Source organism: Ovis canadensis, chromosome 13 (assembly GCF_042477335.2).
Source record: "Ovis canadensis isolate MfBH-ARS-UI-01 breed Bighorn chromosome 13, ARS-UI_OviCan_v2, whole genome shotgun sequence".
NCBI lineage: Eukaryota > Metazoa > Chordata > Mammalia > Artiodactyla > Bovidae > Ovis > Ovis canadensis.
Window position 1 is genome coordinate 91375543 of NC_091257.1, and position 19794 is coordinate 91395336.

At 42.0% G+C, this 19794-nt stretch overlaps 1 protein-coding gene across 7 annotated transcripts in view; it reads left to right on the forward strand.

The window, feature by feature from the left end:
* Positions 1-4886: 4886 nt before the first annotated feature.
* Positions 4887-19794, forward strand: part of NCOA3 (nuclear receptor coactivator 3) — a 129444-nt gene continuing 114536 nt past the window's right edge. For 6 of the 7 annotated variants that reach the window (XM_069548752.1, XM_069548753.1, XM_069548748.1 and 3 more), the window contains exon 1: positions 4887-5160. The gene's annotated coding sequence lies outside the window, so the exon portion shown is untranslated. The remainder of the gene's footprint in view (positions 5161-19794) is intronic. The other variant, XM_069548749.1, reaches the window with a different exon arrangement.

A 19794-nucleotide genomic window follows, 5' to 3' on the forward strand; every position in this document is an offset into this window, starting at 1 on the left:
GCATACAAGCTTCAGTCGTTGTGACAAGCCATCTCAGCAGTTATGGCGCATGGGCTCAGCTACCCTGGGGCATATGGAATGACACCCGGGATCGAACCTGGGTCTCCTGCATCGGCAGGTCGATTCTTAACCGCTGGACCACCAGAGAAGTCCAACTTTCTCCTTTTTGAATTTGAATCTCAGAACAGGGTGATAAGAAGATGAGATAAAATGATTGATCTTCTCTAGATTTACTGCTGGTCACAGATAAGATGTTCAGGATCTTTGTTTCCCCTAGCTTTTGACATTTCTGGGCCTGATGCTTCAGTTGTTGCTTTGATTCTGTGAGTTCTTGTGTATCATTTTACTACCTAACAGAGTCTGTTGTTGTTGCTGGCCGCCCAAGAACCCTGGCATAGCTGCCCTTGAGGAAGTGAGCCCCCACCCTGGGAGCATGCAGGAGAGGCTTTGTGTAATCAGACATATCATAAGGAGAATCTCTTAATTTTTGGAGGTCTTTAGCTACATGACATTCTAATCCCATTTGCACCAAGTTTATGCTTCTGTGTCACCAGGCCAAACAATTTCATTGGAGTAATTTCAGAATTTGAGACTACTCTTCTTGCCTAGTGAAAGTTCTCAAGCACGATTCAACAAAAGTCCACACATGTAGACTATTTGAGTTATCGTTGTTGTATAATAAACCACTGGAAACTTTAGTGGCTTAAAGAACAATCATTTTATTATCTCTCATGATATTGTTGGAGAAGGCAATGGCACCCACTCCAGTACTCCTGCCTGGAAAATCCCATGGACGGAGGGCTGGTGGGCTGCAGTCCATGGGGTCACTAAGAGTTGGACACGACTGAGCGACTTCACTTTCCATGTTCACTTTCATGCATTGGAGAAGGAAATGGCAACCCACTCCAGTGTTCTTGCCTGGAGAATCCCAGGGATGGGGGAGCCTGGTGGGCTGCCTTCTATGGGGTCACACAGACTTGGGCACGACTGAAGCAACTTAGCAGCAGCAGCAGCAGCAGCAGCATGATATCGCAGGTTGATGGGGCTCAGTGGGTGATTTTTCTTTTCCAGATTTTGTTGATGGGGGCTGTAGAGACTGGAATGTGCAAGAAGGCTGACTCACATGGCTCTTGCCTGGGTCCTTCGCTGGAGCTGTTGACTGAAGTGGTTTAGTTTTCTTTCCCGTGGCTTCCATATGTGGCCTGGCTTCCCACAGCATGGCAGCTAGGTTCCGAGAGGAAGGAAACGGAAGTTGCCAATCTCCTTGAGGCAGGCAGATATTCTGGTAGCACCTGTCACACTTACCCTGCTGGGGCTGAGGGTCTCATTGCCTTGTATGAGGGCAGGGGAGGGAGTGAAACAGAAGGGAAGAGGGCAGGGCGTATCCTTCAAAAGAATGACAGCCATAGAACATGACAAAAAAAAAAAAAAAAAAAAAGAACCAACTGGGTCCAAGATGGCAGAAGATTCAACTTCTGTAGACAGTAGACACTAAGCCTCATCATATGCTCATTGTAATACTTTTGCATGCTAAATGACACACCTACCAGCACAAGGATATTTCTGAGGCTAACCATAAAAGGCCTAAAAAGTGGACAGTGGCCCAATTCCTTGAAGACTCCACCTCTTTCCTAAAATAGTTGGACTAATCCTTCCACTCATTAGTCTATGAAATTACCCAGCCCATAAAAACTAATCAGCCCATATTTCAGGGTCTCTTATCTCGTGAGATAGCCCATACTCTGGGGAGTGTATTTCTCTCTAAATAAATCCACTTCTCACCTATCACTTTGTCTCTCACTGTATTCTTTCTGTGACAAGACATAAAGAACCAGAGCTTTGGGACTTCTATGTGATTCAGTGGCTAAGACTCCAGATTCCTGATGCAAGGGGCCTGAGTTTGAACCCTGGTCAGGCAACTAGATCCCACATGCATCAGGGAAGATGGAGGTGCCACAACTAAGAAGATCCAGTGCAGCCAATTAAATTGAAAAAAAAAAAAAGACGACAACAAAAACAACCTGTGCTTCATTAGATCCTGAGACCAGGTGTGTGATCTCAATGAAAAGACAGTGGGTTCAGGCTGGGTGTGAGTCCCAGTCTGTTGTGCAGTTTCACCATTGTAACACATTCAGGTTGGAAGTGACATAACTTAGTATATGTTTTTCCAAAGACCCCTCTAGCGACTGAGTGGGGAATGGCTTGTGTGTGTTCAGTTGCTCAGTCATGTCCGACTCTTTGCAACCCCATAGGCTGTAGCCCACCAGGCTCCTCTCTCCATGGATTATCCTGGCAAGAATACTGAAATGGGTCGGCATTTCCCCCTCCAGGGGATCTTCCTGATCCAGGACTCAACCCCGCATCTCCTGTGTCTCCTGCAAGGGCAGGTGGATTCTTTACAGCTGAGCCACCTGGGAAGCCTGAGGAGTGGCTTATAGGATGACTAATGACAGGCAAGGAGAGCAGCTGGCTGTGGTTGTGCAGGTGAAAGGTCACCCGGGGTCGTCTTATTTCATCTCTGGAATCTTAACATGTAACATGGTACTTGGTATCTGATGCTTGATGAGGGGGTGAATTCATCTATGCAGTAAATATTCAGTTCAGTTCAGTGGCTCAGTCGTGTCTGACTCTTTGTGACCCCATGGATTGCAGCACGCTATACTATTGCTAAGCTCTGTTGTGAGTGCTAAGAGAATATGTCAGAGAACAAAAGACTCCAAAACTCTACCTTCATGGAGCTTTCAGTCTAGTGAGGAAAAGAGATAATCAGCATTAAAACCAAACAAAATTCCGTGGTGTTTCTGATGATAGAAAGTGTTGCAGAGAGAAATGAAGCAAGGAAGAGGAGTAGGGGAAGCTGGGATTGGAGTGGGTGGGAACTTAAAATAGAGAAAACAGGGAAGGCCTAGCCCTGAAGCAGTGACATTTGAACAATGACTGTGGGGGAACTGAGAGAGTGAGTGATTTGGATTTTCTGGAAAAAAGTGAACAAGGCAGTGTTAGTGTTACTTGCTCAGTCATGTCTCACTCTTTGTGACCTCATGAACTATAGCCTGCCAGGATCCTCTGTCCATGAAATTGTCCAGGCAAGACTACTAGAGCGGGTAACCTCCCCTTCTCCAAGGGATCTTCCTGACCCAGGGATTGAACCCAGGTCTCCTGCATTGCAAGTGGATTCTTTACCGTCTGAGACCAGAGAAGCCCCAAAAATAGCAAATGCAAGACCTTTGAGGCCAGAGTGTGCTAGGAATGTTGGATGGACCCCAAAGAGTCCAGTATTCCTGAAATACAGTAATGAGTGGATGAGAAGTGGGTGATGAGCTTACAAAGGGTTGGGAAGGGCAGAGTCAGGTTTTATGGGGCTTTGCAGGTGACTGCAAAGAGTTTGGAAGACAAACCTCAAGGGACTTAGTTTTTTCCCAGGATCCCTCTGGCTGCTGTATTGAGAACAGACTCCAGGGGAAAGAGTAGAATGGATGCAATGAGAAGGCTCCTGCAATAGAGCACGATGCAGACGGTGGTGTATGGGAGCAGGCAGAAGAGTGAGGAGGCTCCAGGAATAGTCCAGGTGGCAATGGGGGTTGTGGAGCTAGCAAGTGGTTACTTATTTTATTCTGCTGCTGCTAAGTCACTTGAGTCGTGTTCAACTTTGTGCGACCCCATAGACAGCAACCCACCAGGCTCTTCTGTCCCCGGGATTCTCCAGGCAAGAATATGGAGTGGGTTGCCATTTCCTTCTCCAATGCCTGAAAGTGAAAAGTGAAAGTGAAGTCGTAAAGTCGCTCAGTCCTATCCGACTATTAGTGACCCGATGGACTGCAGCCTACCAGGCTCCTCTGTCCATGGCACTTTCCAGGCAAGAGTACTGGAGTGGGGTGCCATTGCCTTTTATTCTAGTCATGCTCAAAACATGTTTTATTTTTATTATTATTTTTTGACGTGGACCATTTTTAAAGTCTTTGTTGAATTTGTTTCAACACTGTTTATGTTTTGTTGTTTTTTTGGCTGCAAGGTGTGTGGAATCTTAACTCCCTGACCAGGGATCGAACCTGTACCCCCTGGATTGGAGGGCAAAGTCTTAACCGCTGGACTGCCAGGGAAGTCCCTCAAGTTATTTACTACTGATTCAATATTATTGTCTATTATATAGTCTGTATTAAAATTTCCTCCAAGGTCCTTTTCACAATAAATGAAACCTGGATCCAGTCAAGGTCCACCGTTTGCCTTTGGTTTTTATCTTTCATGCTGTGGTATTTTTAAGAGTCCAGGCTTGGTATTTTGTAGCAAGCCCCACATTCTGTATTTGCTTGTTTTTTGTTTTTAGTTATATTCAGGTTAGCATTTTTTGGCAAAAATACTACGGAGGGGGCGTTATGTTTTTCCTATTGCATCATATCAAAAAACATATACGTCGATTTGGTCCATTATTGGTGATGCTAAGTGATTGATTTGATAGCTTGGTTAAGGTGCTGTCTGCCAGATGGCCCCAGTGCAAAGCAGGCTTTTCCGTTTTGTAGGTGATGAGTACTCCGTGGGATGATACTTTGGGACTGAACATACAGTAAATGTGCTATTGCCCAACAATCTTTCATCCAGTGACTTTAGCATCTAATGAACAGCCCTGTGCTTTCCGACCTTGCGCCTGTCTGCTCCTTTGAACACGGGCTAAGAGTGGTCCCTGAGGGACGCTTGTTTTGAGGATCAGTGCCTGGCATACAATAAACGCTCCATAAATGTTATTACTGGACGAAAGCAAGTATGAAAAAAATTAAGGGCCAGGCTAGGGTTGCACTCCGCACCCCCGGGGACCGCCGCAGCTCCCAGGCTGTAAGTCAGTGACAGAGGCCCTGACGTCCACGCAGCCACGCCCTCGCGCCGCGGAAGCCAGACCGGGCTGGACCACCCAGCGCCCGGGGCCGCGCAAGGCCCCCTGGGACCGGTAGTGCTGGGCGTGGCCGCAGGACTACATGTCCCGTCGGCCTCCGCTCCGCGGCTCCCGGCGGCGGCCGCCTCAGCCCCTTCACAGCGACGGCGGCGGCCGCGGCGGCTGAGTCGGTGGCGGCGGCGGCGGCGGCGGCGGCGGCGGCTGCTGTTGCTGCTGGCTGAGGAGCGACGAGTTTCCGATTTAAAGCTGAGCTGCGAGGAAAATGGCGGCGGGCGGTGAGTGGAGATAAAGGAAGAGCGGCGGCGGGCGAGCGGGTGGAGGGCGAGGCGGAGGAAAGAGGGCGAGTCCCCCCGGGCTGCGGCGAGCCCGCGGCTCCGGCTCCGCGGAGGCGCTGAGGGGCGCGCTGCGCGAGGGGCGCGCGGGGACACTTTCGGGGTGTCGGGGCCGCGCCGCTCTCCCGCAGCCTCTGAGCGGCCCGCGGCCGCGGGAGGGGTGTCGAAGCTGGGCGGCAGCTAGCTTGAGGGTGCGAGGGGGGTCCTCGCGCCGAGGGGGTCACTCCGAGGAGTTTGGGGGAGACCGCGGGGGGTCCACTTTTTCCTCCTGTCCCTGAAGTTTTACCCTCCTGCAGCCCTCGGGTTGCTTCTGAAAGCTCCCCACGACCCCCACCTCCCGCCGCCTCGGTGTTTCTCGGTTCTTCAGAAGAACTAGAGGGCGGGGGGAAGGCGCACTGCTCCCCACTCAGCCCCAGCCCAGCCTCCGAGTGGTACCGAGAAGCGGCTGGGATTTTGCTGCCGTGTTTCCTCCTGCACTTGGGGCGTTTTAAGTATTTTTAACCCAGATTATCTGTGGGATTTCCATTTTGGGCACGGAGAGATTCTCAGCAGTTTTTCTCAGTAAAAAGGCATTTTTGCTACCTCTGGTGTGAAGGCTGGGAAATGGCAAGTGGAAGTTAGTGAATTAAATTTGGGGTTGGGCTGTCTTTATCGTTACTCTCCCACCCCCTCCCCCCTTTCCCATCTCTGATCTTCCTACGTACATTGACTCAATTTGTGATGGTTTAGAGAAACTGTAGGTTTTGCACATGCTTTAGAAAAGCAATCCACGAGTAGTTGGGAGGGCTTAGTTGCTTCCTAGGCAGTTTAAGGGCACTCAGGGTGGAAAAGTTCACCAAAAGAGCAGTTGTGAGAGGCAGAGAGCATCGTCTCGAAATCTCACAAGCAGGAGGAGTTCGGGCTTCTCAAATGGAAAGACAGGGAAAGGTCTGAAATTCTCCTGAAGTAGAAACTTTTTTCCCCCCTCCCGAATGTGAAGACTTCCTTCTTGATCGTTTTGAGCAGCAGCGCTTCAAAGCCAACCTGTTTTTGTTATTAAGCCTGTACAGTAAAGAAACAGGAAGGCGAGTACCAGCTGTCTTGCTGCAGTGGTTTGAAATGGAGTTGAATGAGATGAGTGAGAGTGCTAGTAGTATTGAGTGAGATTGCGGCATCTCCTCGATTCAAAAGCCTGGGCTCAGATCCACCGTACTGGTCCCTGGCTGCAAAAACACTTCAGTATTTGTTGCAGCAGGTTGTTTAGAGGATGATGGAAAAAACAAAAAAAACTTAAAGTCTTGTGATTGCCACATAAACCAAAATGTTAAATAGAAATCTGTAAGTTTTGTGAAATGTGCTTTCTTGAAAACATATTCAGTTGTTGCTTGTTTGTTTAGTATAGGTTATGCCCCATTTAACTGGTCTCGGGACTACTAGGAGGGTACAAAAACATTGAAAATGAGCCTCTCTCCTATTCTAAACCCTCCAGTTCCCATTTCCAGGAGGCAACAACTCTTACTGGTTTCTGGAGTATTCTTGGTGTTTGGAATAATTATTTTAAGAATTTTCATTTGAAACACATTCCCGTTGGATAGCAAAAGCAGGGAAAGAAAATGAACCAAAGAAAGGGAAAAATGGGTGGGAATACAGTTTCCTTTTTACTATCTTCAACAATTGTTGATGGCGACTAGAGAAGCTCTTCCAAACTTACTGGTTGTGTTGCCTTATCTACTAACACCCTTAAGGAAATAACAATCTGTGGGGCTTCAGGGTGAAGAATCCTGCCAGGGCTCATTGTTTGTATGTAAGATGAAGCCTCCGTTTGTAACATGTAAAATGATACTGAACAGTAGCTTCTGTCACTGGAGGTTCCTTCAGGTTCTGCATTTAAATGAGCAGTAATCTAGATTGCCAGCGACCCCAAATTATAGGGGAATTTTATGTATCGATAGAAATGACTTAATTGTCCAATTAGCATTTTTAAAAAGGCATATGCCAGCTTCTGGTATATAGAAGAACATTTTGGACATGAGGATTATGGACTAAGTGGGAAGCTGCAATATTTGTAGAACAGTTATTGGAAATACGTCCACCTTAAAATATTCTTTCACTCCAGAAGCGTTGAAAATGCATAACAACCCTAGCATAATTAACAAGATTAAAAAAAAAAGTTTTAGAATGGTGGTTTTAAATTTACCAACACTAACAGTTCATTAGAAAAATGATATTAAAGACTAGGGGATTAATGACTCTATTAAATATACATTTTGAAAGTGAATATTCTGTGCTTTTTTTGCCATGTAGAAATTATTTCCGTACGTTGAAGCCCGCATCCCACAAACAAGCTAGAATTCATTCACTACAGAGTGAATGTTCTATAGGACCCTCGATCCTTTTTCTAGGAGACATGCAAATAAAAAATAGTTTTTGAAGTGATTACGTACCAGTACCTTCTTGATTGGTCATTTGAAATAAACTTTCTGTGTCAAGTATGTCAGGGACATATTAAAGATAAAAAGGTTTATTTTTTTCTTTTAAATTCGGTCCTTTAAGCGTTAGCAGTTTGATTCTAGAAAAGTTCCTTTTGATTTGGAGACTAGTAGGTTTTTTTTTTTCTTGAGACTAGTAGGTTTTTGAGAAGTCTCTTGAAAGAATGACTAAACATTTTAGTTTGGACAATAGGGTAGGATAAAAAAATGCAAACTACTATTGTCCTATGCCTTATCGGTGTTAAAATAAATGGCTTTAGGGTTTCTTTCTGCATTTCTTTTTTAGACTATATAATTTTGAGCCTTGGCCAGAGGATGTGGACAACTTTTGAAAACTTTTAGTTTGTTGCAAGTTTAGAATGAATATAGCCTTTATGATGATAGGCAGCCAAGTGATCACAGTTTAACAGTTGTTACTCTTTAAATGCTACCAGGACTAGAAAAAAGTTGCTGATCGTGATTGAAGAGGAGCTGCAGTTTCTTGAAGGTTAAACCAGGGAGTACCTATCCCAGTTTGGTTTGAATTCACTGTACTCTGTGGTGTGGAATATTCCTATTTTTGCTTTATTGAGTGGTTAAAGCTTTGGGAGCAGGAAATTAGTATTGGAAATGTTGGTAGCTTTTCTTTTTCCTCATAATTCAACACATTAAAGAAATAGGTCTGTCTTTAGATTTTCAGACATAGTATTGAGGTTGAGTGCTGCAGTAACGTGGGCATCTTCTTTCATTTTATGAGTGCTTTTTGGGGTGGGGGAGGGGATGACAAGATGAACACTTCACTTAAGGTGGAGGAGGGGCTCTGTTGTAATGAAGTTTAGTCTTTCACTTTATTAATGCTAGGTAAATTCATTTGGCCCATTGGTTTTCTGACAGGGTTTCTGGGAAAAGATTATTTTGAGTTAAAGATGCAGTTTAGCTAGGACAGGACAGAGTTGCTCAGTCGTGTCCGACTCTTTGCAACCCCATGGACTGTGGCCTATCAGGCTCCTCCGTCCATGGAATTTTCCAGGCAAGAGTGCTGGAGTGGATTGCCCTTTCCTTCTCCAGGGGACCTTCCCGACCCAGGAATCGAACCTGGGTCTCCTGCATTACAGGTGGACGCTTTACCGTCTGAGCCACCAGGGAAGCCCCTAGTTTAGCTAGAGCTTAACCTTATTTTCAACTCCCTAACAAATGGTGGAATTGACTTGAGTTTAATCGCCTTTCCCTTTCCTACCTTCTGGTGGAGAGTTGTTAAATGAACAGGAAAATGGCCAGAAGATACACAGCAGGAGTTGAACGGAAGGCCTGCAGTGTCTAGAAGGCTGATTTAGCCCCAAACTGGATGATCTTCTTAGACCACATACTGCCAGTTCCCAACTCTGTCAGGGTTATCTCAGCTTGGTAGTTTCTTTGGCCTAGGTCAGGTGGCAGGGGGCAGTAATAAAACGGCCTGTGTGGTAAATGTTGTGGCTTGGAGGCAGAGAAAAGAAGCCTGACCTGACTGGCAGAGAGGCTTTACCTGTTTCGAAGAATAGTGAGCTAGTGTTTCCGTGTTTGTCCTTTTCCTGTTTTTCATTAGGAATGTCTGTGTCCTATTTTTTTCTCTTCTGTTAATATTTTTAATTGATGTGTTCTACCAAAGAGTGTGACTTTGTGTTCACCTATGAAGGAATTCTTCTGAAATTTTAATTTAGTTAGAGCTACAGGTGAGGGTTCTGAAACTCCACTTTTTGGAAAGTAGGCTGACTAGATTGCCAAGTTTAACCTCTTCATCATGAATAGGATGAAGAGAGGATTTTGGCCCGGGTATCCCATAGTAATAGGTAATCTAGAGCTCTCTGGGGCTTTGCTTTTGGTGGCTGTGGCAGCTGAGTAGGAGTGGTGGATGGATAGATGGGGGAAGGACTGCAGAAGTCAGCATAATCCTCAATTAGGATAAGCCTCATGGTTAATTGAATGTTGAGTGTACAGGTTAAATCCCATTATAACAAACTCCAGGGGACTGGCTAAATTATTTTGTTGTACTGGGACTCGCTTTATGGACTAAATAAATTGAAATAAATTGGTCTTTATGTTTTTGTTAGAGATGCTGGAAAAACTTTTGTTTTGTTTATGGCACACTGTTTATTGTAACAGTTGGAAAGTTGTTACTCATGAGCCAGTGTGTGTGTGTTTCACCTTCATTTTTAATGCTTTTGCCTTTAAACAGGAAGGAACCCTTGGTGAGCTGAGCAGATAATCTGTCCCCCATACTCCCCCCATGTCTCTGTCTAGAGTAACTCCATTAGTTTATCTCAACAACCAAAAAAGTTTATTAGTGACTACTACTGCCATGATCAAAGTGTGGTGGGAGGAAATGGGAAATCCCCCAGGTTTCCAGGTGACTGCTGCTGGTAATTTTTTTCTGCCTCTGAAAACTTAAAAAAAAAGAAAATTACTTCATTTTAGTGTGACCTTTTCTTTGTCAGTAATAATTAAGGTAACCCTTTTCTGTTCAGCGCAGTGTAGTTTGAGATCTTTAGATTTCTATATGGTATTGTTTGAAAGAGCACATTGGTAAGCAAATCTTTAAGATGCTTCCATATAAATGTGGAATCTTTCAGAAATAGGATTAATACACATATGAGAAAAATACTATTCTTAAATCTTTGCCAGAAATACACTTTTTTTCTTTGGATTGGTATTTGTCAGACTTCAGGCATTTACATCCTCCTTTCATATCTAAAGCTAGCATTTTTAGTTTGCTGAGAGCTTTTTGATTGGGTGCAGCAAGACGTTTTTGAAGTCATTCTTTTAAATAGATGTCCCATGAAGGAGGGAAAAAATCTGAAAGAGGGAATTTCAAAGCAACCCAAGCAGTGTTTTCAAAGTTCTCAAGTCTTAAGAATAATGACTGACTAGTAGGCAGGAAGCCTGCAGTTGTATTGTGGTATTGTTCCTCCATCTTGTGCATTTGAGAACTTGAGTACAAAAGAGGAGAAAGCTTGGGGAAGGGGAAGAAAAGGTTTTAACACACAAGAAAAGGGGAGGGGGGAGACTATTAGTGTAAATACTCTCTGCTCTTCTGTTTAAGTGAAATCTAAAACCAAATTTTACTTTGGGGGGAGATATTTGTTTATCAAAATCTGAAGGTCTAACACTGATATAAATGATAGTTGATATTGGTGGAAAGAGCTGTGAGATCATATGCTTAGGTTTAAAACAATTTTAATTAGGGAAAAAACCCTACAGGTGAAAGAAAAACCTTTAAAAATTTCCCGCTTTGTTACCTGAGCAGTGTCATTTGTTAGCTTGTTACTTTGAAAAGAATAGTACCAGTGAAGAGTTTGAGAATAATTTGTAAGTTTATAGTCCGAGAGAGCAAATTGGCCTCTCCAGGTGCAAAGAGATGGAGTCTGTGATCTTCCAGGGTTCCTTGTATTAGAAAATCTTATAAACTTAATAAATCATATAAATATGGAGAATGGCCTTAATTTTTTCTTTTTCAAATATTAAATAGTTCGAGCACTTTGTGCCAGATAATGTGCAGATATAGGTTTCTTTGCTGACTCAAGAGTTTGGGGACAGGAAGACTTTGAGATCTTGACTTCACCCTAGTGATATGTGCCACAAGAGCAAAATTTGTGTGTGTGTGTGTGTGTGTGTGTGTGTGTATGGGGTGGGGCAGGGAGGGAGAGACTCTTCAACCTCTTCCTTCTGGTGTAAGAAAATGAAGTCATATTTTCTTTACTCCCGGTAAAGCTGTCATCAGTGAAATGGATTATTGAATTTAAGTCACTGTAGCGTAGCTACATCAGCTTGGTTTTGTTTCTAGACTGAAATTTGGCAACTGTATTCAAAACTGTTTTAAGGATCACCCAGTTTTCTCTGAAGCAGATTGTGTCTAAATTTAGTCTACACAGTCTCTGCTCCATCCAGACTCATCTCTCTCTCTCTTTTTTTTTTAACCTGCCTGGTGGTGGTGGTTTTATGATAATACATTCATCCAAGAGAGTTGGTTCCTTTGCTGTCAGAGCAAGTACATGGCTGCATCTAGGAAAATCTTCACTTCACCAGTGAGCAAAATAACTCCACACACGGTGCATCTCTTGGGAGGGTCAGTGGTATCTTTTCGTAAGAGACAGGACTATTACTGTATTAAGTTTTAAAAATAATTTCATTGGGAATCAGTAACATTAATTCAGGAGGCTGCTTTCAGAGTGCATAACCACATCTAGAATGGTGGAAGCCTTAGGTGTATGAGCCCCAAATTAGGCAAACCTAAAATCATGAACTTGCCCAGTAACCTTCCGTCTCCCTTTTTAAACCATATACAAAATGGCTCCCATGTGTGACTTTTAAAACTGACTTTCATAGCACCATTTTCTTAGCTCTGAGGCCTTAAGCTTCAATCATCTTTAATTGGCCACTGCTTGGCTGCTGCCCACTCCCCCATAAACAGACATACTTAAACACTGTTTATTAAGCTTGTACTACTTAAGGCACCCTGAGAGTTGAAAAGGTTTTGACCTCCAAGTGCACACAATCAATCAGGTATTCACATCACTTCACAACAAGGTAATCTGTTTTGCCTGTAAAGATCTTGGAGAAGTTCAGAGGAGGAAAGGGGCTACCTCTGACCAGGTGATCAGGAGGCAGGTCTTTGAAGAATGACTATGCTTTTTATTATGGAGCGAGCACAGTTCCTGTTGGTGGGAAATGGTTAGCAAGCGTGAAGAGGTAAAACATTTCAAGACTTGATTATTTATTTATTTGGCCGTGTTCTGTGGCGTGTGAAATCTTCGTTCCCTGACCAGCCCCGGCCCTCTGCATTGCCCCCTAAGTTTTAACCACCGGACTGCCAGCAAAGTTGATTATGTTAAAATTCAGTTTTGGTGTTGACTAAATGCTTTTGGTTTTGCAGAATCCTCTTGATGTATTATTCTTAAATATGTTTTCATTCCAATTTCTAAAACTAGTCCAGGCCTTAGGTTACTATAATAACTTTTCAGTTAGTCTCTACCCTTTCCCTAATCCTATTTTTCTGCCATTTTACACTTTTTAAACATTTTGAGCTCATTTTTTTCTAAAAAATCTGCAGAGTACAACCCAAATTCCATAACCTAATACTCAGTTCTTATCATAGCCTTTTTAAAAACTGTCTTTTCCACTTTTGTTGCTGCTTGTTTTAGTCATGCTATTTTTTTTTTTTTCTGTCTTTCTCCTGTGCTGTCTAGTCTGGTCATAATGCCCAGCCTAGAGCCTGTCTCATTTCAGTAAATTTCCCCAGGCTACCACAACTGAAAATATGATTGTTCGTTCCTGATATGAATCTTAATTATCTCCTTCCATGTATAGGAATCTGTATTCATTGATTGGGAGGACAAATTCAGTCACATTTGTCTATGCTTTGAGATAGGGACTGTACCTTTTTGTAAGCTTTTAAAATCCTCTTTTCAGTTACATTCACTTTAAGTCCCCCCAAATGTTTGGTGTTTGAATGTGGAAGTTTCCAGAGTTCAACTCTAAATCTGGTTTTCTACCTGGAAATTGAGATAAAATTAGCGTCCTTGGGCTTTGCTTGGGACTTAGGTCTCCCTCGTAGAGTTGGCCCAGATGAGTCTTGTCTGGGCTTTAAAACGCCACATTCCTGTTTGCCATTTGCTCGTGGACTGGGCGGGCAGTCCTGTAAGTTGCTTAGATGTTTTCATCCAGTACCACTGTTCTTCAAAGAATTGTGCTAAATATTGCGGGCTTTAATATCCCTTTGTGATCTAGGAGTTTGTAATTTAGATGAGAAATGAGTGTAATTGAAAAAACATAGCTGCAGCAACATAAATAAGTGGTTCAGAAGTTCAGAGGAAGAAAAGGCCATTTTCAGCTGGAATTGGTAGGGAAACTTCATGGAGGAGATGGAGTAGATCTGAAGGGAACTCATTACTGCTTGTAATCTCCCTTGCCCACCTCTTTTATTCTGTGGTGCTTACTTAACATAAAATTATAATGTTTAAAAAATTCATTTAAAAAAGTGTATGTGAAAAAGTAAAAGTAAGGCTCCTGGTACTCTAGGTCTTTGGACATTATAGCTACCCCCTATCTCCCTTAGGCTACTACTGTTGGACGATATTCTATACTTTTGCTTACAGCTGTCTCTTTAGTTTCTATTTTTCTATACCACCCCCGTCCCGAGGATTGAACCCAGGCCCTCGGCAGTGAGAGGATGGAGTCCTAACCACCAGGGAATTCCCATATCTGAATATCTTACACTTTAGTTGCTGTTGTCCTTTTTTGCTCTCTCTCTTCAGTTGCTAAGTCACGTCTGACTCTTGCAACCCTATGGCTTGGAGATTTGTCAGGCTCTTCTGTCCATGGGATTCTCCAGGCAAGAATACTGGAGTGGGATGCCTTTTTGGCTCTACTTTCCCCCTTTTACCCCAGTAGAATTCTGTTACCTGTGTTCTGATACAAATTAGATATAAAAGATAAAAACTGCCGTTTATCAGGAACCTGTGTGCCTGCACGTTGTTGTGTGCTTAATGTACATGATCTCATTGAATAGTTTGGGTTTTTCGATTTAGAGCCCTTTTTCCTTCTTCAAATGAAGTCTTACACAAAGCCTTATTCAAAATAGGAAAGGTGAGTCTTTTAACATTTATTTTCTAGGTTGAAATTTAAACTGTTTACTGGTTATAAAGGCAGTGAAAATGAAACTTTTGATGAGTATAAAATTTGAAATTGGGTTATGCAGAACTATTACGGGCCTAAATCTTATCTCTGCCTCGAGTTCATTTCTGTATTAAAAAAATTCCAACTCATAGTTGCTGATGGTCTCAGTTCAGAAATTTTAAAAACTGTATAACAGGTGCATATGGGTCAGATTCGCAAGGTACCAAAAGGGTATACAGTGGAAAGTGAGGCACCTTCTCAGCCGTCTGCCAGCCATTTCTCTGTCCCCTGCCCAAAGGTGGCCATTGTTACTCTAGGCATATAAATGCATGTACTTAAGGTTTAAGCTTAATGAATTTCTCCCATATTTGGGGGTAAACTTTATATTGAAGTGTAACATCACTCAGAAAAGTGTACAGTACAGTCTGATAAATTTTCGTAAAATGAACACACCTATATAACTGGCACTTAGCCCTATTCTGGACTGTGTATACTTTTTAAATGATCTTGAAGAGGTTGCATATCTGTTTTTATAGCTACTGATTTCTTTCTAAAGGTTACACAGTATTCAGCTGTATGGATATATATCATAATTTATCCAACTTTCAACTGTAAGTGTATTTATACTTACCTCTTTGTTCCCATGTTTTGTTATAAAGTATATAAAAATTTGTGGTTGGAGAATGCTACTTTAAAGACTATGAATTTAACTTTTTATAGATACTGCAACTTACTCCCTTTAGGGGTATCCATTTACCAGTGAAGTGCCTGTTTCCCTCATCTCTGAGTAGTATGTTGTGGTATCAAATTTTTTAATTTGAGAAACTTAAAATGTTTCATGTATTTACTATGGTGCCTTTTTTTCCCTTTTAACATAAAAATATAAAAATTAAAAATAGGATATAAACTGTTGTGTGTGTGTGTATGTATATATGTGTGTATGTTAGTCAGTCGTGTCTGGCTCTCTGCGACCCCATGGACTGGGGTCCTCTAGGCTCCTCTGTCCATGGAATTCTCCAGGCAAGAATACTGGAGTGGAACTTTCCTGGTGGTTCAGTGGTTGAGAATCTGCCTGCCGATGCAGGAGGACATGGGTTCAATTCCTGGTCTGGGAAGATCCACGTGCTGAGGAGCAGCTGGGCTGGTGCACCACACCTGCTGAAGCCCAAGTGCTCTAGGGCCCCTCGCCGTAACTCCTGACGCTCGAGAGCCCTACAGCCCGTGCTCTGCGACACAGGGAAGCCACCACAGTGAGAAGCCCTCACAGCACAACTCGGGGGTAGCCAGCCCTTGATTGCTGGAATAGAAAGAGCCTGTGCAACAAAGACCCAGCACAACCAAAATAAGTACATAAATAATACATAAATAATTGGGAAAAAAAAAAAAGAATACTGGAGTGGGTTGCCATTTCCTTCTCCAGGGGATCTTCCCAACCCAGGGATTTAACCTGGGTCTCCTGCATTGCAGACAGATTCTTTACCATTTGAGTTAGCGTAGATTAATGAGGTGATAGACTATAATATGTTGTAACTACATATATTTGTTCCTTTTAGTATATTTGAAGATGTTTAAAAGGTGCCTAGATAACATTTGGATGTGCTCTTTTAAATTTTAGAAATCTGCTTTCAGTTCAGTTCAGTTCAATTGCTCGGTCGTGTCCGACCCTTTGCGACCCTAAGGACTGCAGCACACCAGGCCTCCCTGTCCATCACCAACTCCCGGAGTTTACCCAAACCTATTGAGTCGATGATGCCATCCAACCATCTCATCCTCTGTCGTCCCCTTCTCCTCCTGCCCTCAATCTTTCCAAGCATCAGGGTCTTTTCCAGTGAGTCAGCTCTTTGCATCAGGTGGCCAAATTATTGGAGTTTCAGCTTCAACATCAGTCCTTCCAATGAACACCCAGGGCTGATCTCCTTCAGAATGGACTGGTTGGACCTCCTTGCAGTCCAAGGGACTCTCAAGAGTCCTCCAGCACCACAGTTCAAAAGCATCAATTCTTCGGTGCTCAACTTTCTTTATAGTCCAACTCTCACATCCATACATGACTACTGGAAAAACCATAGCCTTGACTAGATGCTTTAGTGAGGTGTAATTTTCTTATAATAAAATTCAATCATTTTAAGTGTGCAGTTTGAGTTTTGATGGGTATAAACAGTTTTACTATCACTACAATCAGAATACAGAAGATTTCCATCACCCCAGAAAGTTCTTGCTCATTTGCATTCAGGCCTTTTTAGGGTTTTGTGTTCAATCATCCACTGTTCTGCTTTCTATCACTATAGTTTGTCATAATTTTCCTTTTTTCTTGCATTTTTCTTCCAATTTTGAGGTGTAATTGACAATTAATTGCATATATTTAAATTGTGCGATTTGGGTCTTGATGTATTAATAAATGTGTCTACCCATAAACCCATTATAATTACATTTAGTGGAAGTATCTGTTACCTCTGAAGTCCAAAATCTGATCTCTCCTGTATTCCTTTGTAATCCCTCCCTCCCCCATCTTCAGGCAATTATTCGTCTGCCTTGTGTCAGTGAAGATTAGCTTTATTTTTGAGAGCTTTTTGTAAATGAGTTATATGTACAATATGTACTTTTTCTTTAGTGGCTTCTTTCACTTACAGTGATTTTGAGGCTTATTCATGTTGCATATATTAATAGTTTCATTTCTTTTTATTGTCTAGTACTGTTGTGTTGTATAGGTATATCACTATCCATTCACCTATTGATGGACATTTGGGTTGTGTCCAGTTTTTGGTTATCAGAGATAGAGCTTTTATGACATTTGTGTTACAAGGCCTTGTGTGTGTACAAATGCTTTTATTTCTTTTGAGTAAATGTCCAGGAATGAAATGTGTGTGTGTATGTGTGTTCCACCCCCCACCCCCATCTTCCAAATACTGTTTATTTCACTGAACCCAGGGACGGGGAGAAGGTATATGAAAGTCTGGGATGCCAAGCCTAGGACTGTGTAACATTTAAAAATTTTAAGAAACTGCCACCTGTCTCTCGACATGATTGTACCATTATATATTTCTCCCAGCAGTTTGTGATAGTTCAAGTTGTTTCACATCCCCACCAGCACTTTGTATGGCCAGTCTTTTTAATGTTAGCTGTTCTAGTGGGTGTATAGTGGTAGCTTATCTGTGGCTTTGAGTTAATGATCAGTGATGTTGAAAATATTTTCATGTGCATACTTGCCATTGGTGTACCTGTTTTGGTGAAGTGTCTGCTCATATCTTCTGCCCATTTTTAAGTTGGGTTTATCTTACTGAGATATAAGACTTCTTTTATTCTAGACCCAAAACCTTTTTTAGATATGTACTTATAGAAATATTTACTTTTAGTCTGTGGTCTGCTTTGGAAGAGCAGAAGTTTTTACTCTTACTGGCATTCAGTGTATTGATTTTTGTGTTGTGTTTGAAAAATATTTGCCGAAGATTTTTCTCATTTTCCCCCCTAGAAATTTTATAACTTTAGCTCTTAAATTTAGGTCTGTAACCTATTTGAGTTAATTGTCTTATATGGTGTGAGATAGGGATGAGGGTCATATTTTGGTATATTGTATTGAACTTTTCCAGCACCATTTGTTGAAAAGATTTTACGTTCCCCATTGAATTGACTTGGCACCGTTGTTGAAATTCAGATAGTCAAGTAAATATGTGTAGGTCAGTTTTGGAATCTCTTCTGTTCCACTGATGCATATTTCAGTCTGTCTCTACTCAAGCTTTGGAATCACATTAGGGGAAGTCCTCCAGCTTTTTTTCCCCCCCAAATTATTTTGGCTATTCTGGGTCCTTTGCATTTCTCTATATTGTTAAACTCTTGTTGATTTCTGCAAAGTGTCTGTTGTGATTTTCATTGTGATTGCATTGAGTCAGTTGATCAACTGGGAAGAATTGATTTCTTAGAATACTGCCTTCTGTTCTATGAACGTGTTATATATCTCTCCATTTATTTAGGTCTTCTTTAATTTCTCTTACCAGTGTTTTGTAGCTATTAGTGTACAATCTTATAAAAGCTTTTATCACTGAAACATATACATGTGCCTAAGTTTTTTTGTTTTTGCTACACCTCATGGCACGTGGGATCCTAGTTCCGCTGCCAGGGATTGAATCTGTGCCCCCTGCAGTGGAAGCATGGCGCCTTCACCACTGGACTGCAAGGGAGGTCCCTAAATTTTATATTTTTTAAATGTGATTGTAAATTGTATTTTTAAAATTTCAACTTTGAATAATTGGTGTATATAAGTATCATTGAGTTTTGTATATTCACCTAGTATCTTGCCACACTCACTTGTTTTGGTAGCTTTTAGATAGTTTGATTAGGAAGATTTTGTACATCAGTGATCATGTTTCTTTACTGTAATGGCTAGTGCTTCCAGTAGAATGTAGGGATTTTGATTTTGATTGCATTGAACCATTTGACCAATTTGATTAATTTGGGGGAGATAACTTTGTCTTGTTCTCAGCCTTAGTGGGTAAGTAGTCACTCTATCACCGTTAAGTAAGATGTTAGTTTTTTTTTTGTTGATTTACAGTGTTGTGTTAGATTCTGCTGTATAGCACAGTGAATCAGTTTTACATATATCCACTCTTTTTTAGATTCTTTTCCCACATAGGTCATTACAGAGTATTGAGTAGAGTTCCCTGTTCTATACAGTAGGTTCTTATTAGTTTTCTATTTTACATACAGAAGTGTGTGTATCAGTCTCAGTCTGCTAATTTATCCCTCCCCTACTCTTTTCCCCTTGGTAACCATAAGTTTGTTTTCTGCATCTGTGACTGCTATGAAATAAGTTTGCTTGTCCATTTTTTTTAGATTCCCTGTGTAATAGCGTACAGTGTTTGTCTTTGACGACTCCGCAAAGTGCGACAATCTCTAGGTCCATCTGTGTTGCTGCAAATGGGATTATTTCGTTTTTTTTTTTTTTCCCCCATGGCTGAGAAATATTCCATTTAGGATATGAAGAGCTGCTGGGAAATACTTAAGGCAAAAGGAGATGGGGGGCAGCACAGGATGAAATTGTTAGATAACATCAACGACTCAATGAATGTGAATTGGAGCAAACTCTGAGAGATAGTGGAAGACTGTGGAGCCTGGTGTGCTGCAGTCCATGGGGTCGGAAAAAAGTTGGAAATGATTTAGTGACTGAACCAACAACAAATATCCCATGGAATATATGTGCCATGTCTTTATCCATTCATCCATTAATGAATATTTATGTTGCTTCCATATCTTGGCTATGGTAAATAGTGCTGCAGTAAACATCGGGGTGCATGTATATGAATTATGGTTTTCTCCAGATGAATATCCAGGAGTAAAGATGTTAGTTGTGCTGATCTGTTTTATATCAATATAGCTTCCCCTTCTCTCCCCCATTCTTGTGTTGAATTTTAAGAGGTTTGTTTTTTGATGTTTTTAATGTATATTCTGGATTTACATCTTTTTATCAGATGTTTTCCTAATACTTTCTCCC